Below are 5,073 nucleotides of genomic sequence, written 5' to 3' on the forward strand. Positions count from 1 at the left end.
TAAAGATTAATAGGTCCAGTTTGTTTACAATTTTTACCTTGGACCGTAGGATGATTACTTGAATCGGATATTAGTCGTTTCCCTTTCACTTTAGTTTGATGATCATCTTCTTCATATTCTTCCAAATTTTCTAAATTAATAAATTATCATCATCATCAAAATGAGGAATTTCATCTATTTGATTTTTCAAATCTCTTTTTTTTCTTGCATGAACTCTCTAATTTCTTCTTTAACATACTCGGGACATTTCGGACAAATTTTCACATTTCTGTTGCCCCCAACTAAATGTAGTTTGTGTTGATAAATTCCACCATTTGTTATTTTATATAAAAAAATACAATTGACAATATTTGGATTTTTAAGAATCCAAGCATGTTGTATAATTCCATGCAATATTCATTCGAGTTAATAGAATTGTTTTATTTGACATGGTTAAGAAATAAGACGGTTGAAAATGAAATCAGTAATAATCAATCAATAAATAAAATATAAAATAGGGAAAAAAATAATTATTGAATATAAATCTGATTTATATGAATTAATAAAATTTATTAGATTTTTAAATTCAAAATTTATATTTTATATATTTAAATTTAATTAATAAAATTTATCATATTTTTTTTATTTTAAATATATTTTTTATGCATTTAAATTTTAAATCTGATTTACTGATTTATTTGAATTATTAAAAATTTTATTTTTTTATTTTAAATATATTTAAATCTGATTTATATAAATTAATTAGATTTTTATATTTAAAATATTTTTTATATATATTTAAATCTAATTAATAAAATTTATCAAATTTTTATATTTTAAATATATTTTTTATGTATTTAAATTTTAAATATGATTTACTAATTTATTTGAATTAATAAATTGTTTTTTTTAATTTTAAATATATTTTTTTATATATTTAAATCTGATTTATATAAATTAATTAGTTTTTTATATTTAAAATATATTTTTTATAAATTTTAAATCTGATTTATATTAATTAATAAAAATTATTGATTTTTTTTAATTTTAATATAATTTTATATATTTTATTGAGATAATTTAATTAGGCTTTATGAACACCTATATGAAATATCTCATTTAAGTGAGGAGTTCTTTAATTTAATTAAATGCTTAAAAAAAATGCGTATAGTAGCTCACGCACGGCCGCGACACCCCGGCGACATCGGAAGCATCGCGGGACATTGTCGGAGCCGTCGGAGGCGTCCGACGACGTTGCTAGCGTCGCTGGAGGCGCCCGGCGATGATTCCGGCGCCGCCAGAGGCATCTCACAATGCCTTTGGTGTCGTTGGAAGCGTCTCGTGATGCGTCTTGCGGTACTGGAAGCGTCGCCGGAAGTGTCGCCACTAGACGCCTCCGATGATACTGGAAGCGTCCCATGTCCCGTGACTAATGGCGTAGTCTGGATTTTAAAATATGAGGGGCGATTTTTAAAAATTTCAAAGTTTAGTAAAAGTCAATTTTCAAAATCTAAAATCTAAATTTTGAATTTAAGGAGACAAGAATGAACTAAAATTTAATTTTTTTTTGACATTAGTACTAAGTCCTAGTTGAAACAATAATCTGTCGATCCCAAGAGCTTATTGATGACTCAAAATTAAAAAATCATTTGTGATATTGTGTCCTTATAATATTTAGCATTCCTACATCGATGATAGGATATGACACAACAGTACTGTAGTGTGTGTAGGGAGAAAAGAAGAAGAGAAAATTTTCTCAAAAATACCATAATTCATTTTAAACCGATCAAAAATCTTAAATTTGATTCAATCATAACTTTACCAAATCTACTCCAAATTAATCCCAGTTTAAACTAACATAATCATTATCTCCGTGCCTACCCGTTGGATTTAGTTCGAATCTAATCAAATTTTAATTTAGCACCTTCACTTCATGTTCTATATTTAATTTATCAATTTATTATTATATATTTTATTTTTAAAATTCAATATTTAATATTCCAAGACACGGTATTTTCTCGTAAAAATGGTACCAATGTATAGCTTAGGTCAAGGGTTTTCTAAATATGTGATCAATTTTAATTTTTTGACGATGAACGTTGGTGACCCAATAAGTCAAAGTAGCATTGAGGACTTTTCAAATATATACTATTAATCTTTTTTTTTTTAAATTCTAGAGGGGGCGTTCGCACCCCCTCCTCACGGTGTGGCTACGCCCTTGCTTGTGATTGTGCGACAACAAGATTTCCTACCGTAAACGTTGGAAAAATTCACATATAACAAAAGAGACGAAGCATTTACTTGGAAGAGGCAATCGAGAAGCACGGACGATGAGATGAAGATGAAGAGGCAACGGTAATTTGAAGCAGATGAAAATTAAAGAGATTTAGGACTTTAAACTTATAAAAAAAACAAACAAAAAAAAAGAAAAAAATTATCAAAAAAGGAAAGTCGCACAAAAGCGAACGCTTCCCGAATATCTTGCACTTCTGAATTCTCAGAAACGTGATGCTTGCACCTCACATTTAAGCGAGCGAAGCAATCACATTTTACAACTATGATAGTGGTGTACAATTTGATGAAAAAATCCTAGATTAACATATTCTCACTTTTCAACTCAATCAGTTTGAATACAGAACTATCTGTCATTTGAATACACACATATATATTTTTAAGTATTTCTATAGTTTATCCCTCAACTTCTCTCCTCTCTAATAGTACTCTTTCTCAACGAATTGAAAAAATATATTTATTTTTTCTAATTCCGCTTTTAGTTTATCTCTAAATTTTTCAACCTTCAATTTATATACAAAATACATTTCATATATTTATTTTTACAACTAATAAATAAATAAGTATACACATTATACCTTATCATCTATTATTATCTTTATCTATTTTATTTTTTTATGATTCTCTTAAAATAATAAATAAAATATTAAGAGAAAAAGATTAACTAAAAATTATTAATTGTGTTAGGCCCCGTTTGGTAGGGGTGATAGGATTAATATTATGTTTTCAAAAAGTAAATAATATGTTGTTTGGTAGGGTGAGTTAGGGGTAGGATTATGGTGGATTGAGAGTGGGATTCACAATCCCTAGGCATGGGGAGTGATTATTAATCTCACTTCCAATCCTATCCTTATCAACCCATTTCTAATCCTATCACCCTTACCAAACACAGCCTAGGGTTTAGAGTTTACCAAAATTTTTAAATTAGGACATTACTTCAAAGTCAACTCAATATGATCATGATCTCGGAGACGATGCTTTCAACAGATATTTTAGTTCACAGTATCAGATTATATTATATTTTCATGATATCTCATGAAAATTCATCTGTCCTTTCTATCGATCTAACTCGCTTCGATGCCGCAATCTGATGGCACGTAGCGAGGTAAACGGCAACAACTATTGTTGTTGTTCGGGTTTGAAGTTATTATTGTTGGAGGTCTAACAGGCGACAAGGTCTCCGGCGGTCAGCTGTTGAGTATCGGAATGCAGGGCAGTCGGCAGCAGGAACTCTACCGGTGCACGGCGGCGTGCAAGGCGGCTGAAGGAGTTCCGGCGGCTCAAGAGGCTGCTGGACGACTAGTGGCCGTCGGACGACCTGAAGAAGGCCGATGGAAACGGGGTTTTTTTAAAACGCCCTACCTCAATAAGGCTTTATATTTTAATCAAAAGCAATTAAAACCTAACTTTTAGGTTTAATCCAAACCATCAATTTCCCCTCATCCATATCTTACTTGCAACTTTTATTTGGTTAAATACGATGGATTATTTCTTGTTTTTAAATTAATTATTAAAATTCACATTTGTTTTGACGAATACGACTCTCAAAATGGTCCCGTAGCTCAGTTGGTTAGAGCGTTGGTCTTATGAGCCGAAGGTCGCGGGTTCGAGCCCCGCCGGGACCATGTTTGTTCTTCCATTTGCAATTGGTATAACTGAACTTTTATTTAGTAAAATATGATAAAATTGTTTTTGTTTGGTATGATTTTTATGGTAAGGATAAAAGTATGGATTAATTATTATATGACTAAAATATCCCTAATTTTTAGAAATAATTTTAAATGTAAAAAAAATAATCAACCTAAATGAAATTAATAGTTTTCTTCCATTTAGATTAAATAAAGTGGAAATACAAAAAAAAAAAAAAATGATCGCATAAAAGGAACGAGTGAAGTAATAAAAATATATGTAGATAAAAATCCTATTTTCTTTCAACAACTCTTTGAATGTCGACAAAGTATTTCAGGCGGTGACTCCCGACCACCTTGGTCAATCGAGTTTCGGTGCGAAAGCATTTTAAGCGATGACTCTCAATCACCTTGGGTCAATCGAAGAGGCGCGAAAGTATTTCAGGTGGTGACTCCCCACCACTTTGAGTCAATCGAAGAGGTGTGACTCAATATTCTCATACGTAGATTACACATATCTTCTGTAGCTCACAAATTTCATCGCAGAAGTCATCTGTAACGTAATAGTGAGAATATTTTATCCTAAAATTTCCATCGTTATTGTTCAATGTATTCATGTTGATCGGAAAAACTCGAAATAATTATAGGATTGAACTTTTTTTTGGCTAGTTATTCACACAAGAATACGTACATTTTTATTCACAATCCATTTGTAGATAGAAAGGAACTTTCTTGTATTATGTTTGATTTCTCAAGTTTTAACTTGAATTTTTTTTCATAGGTATTAATATCATATGTTTGATTAATAAACATGTCTTTACACCATTATTTTGTGCAAATGATGTCTATTTTAGCTTTCTCACATTATGTTTCATAGGTATTTATGATATCTTTTTTCACACCATTGTTTTCTGCAAATAATGTCTGATTAATATTTTTTTAGCTTTTACTGACAAGATAAATGACCAATTTGTATTTATTTGTGCAAATGATCTTTTACGAGAGAACAATGTTAATCATGACACAACAATTTATAACTAATTTGTCAATTGTCAATGATGTCGATATAGGTATTATGGAGTTAAAGACACCACCTATATGCGAGTGTGGGAATGAGGTCATGATCTTACGTGAAACTGGTGATTTCTCAGCTCGTCCTGGAAAATATTACTAT

The 5,073-nt window shown here is 30.4% G+C and overlaps 1 non-coding gene across 1 annotated transcript; it reads left to right on the forward strand.

Annotated features, from left to right (window-relative positions):
• The first annotated feature begins 3,822 nt into the window (after positions 1-3,822).
• TRNAI-UAU lies at positions 3,823-3,896 on the forward strand. The gene has a single exon. It is a non-coding gene; the product is annotated as a tRNA-Ile (tRNA).
• Positions 3,897-5,073: the final 1,177 nt, after the last annotated feature.

The sequence above is a fragment of the Zingiber officinale genome, chromosome 7A (genome assembly GCF_018446385.1).
Source record: "Zingiber officinale cultivar Zhangliang chromosome 7A, Zo_v1.1, whole genome shotgun sequence".
NCBI lineage: Eukaryota > Viridiplantae > Streptophyta > Magnoliopsida > Zingiberales > Zingiberaceae > Zingiber > Zingiber officinale.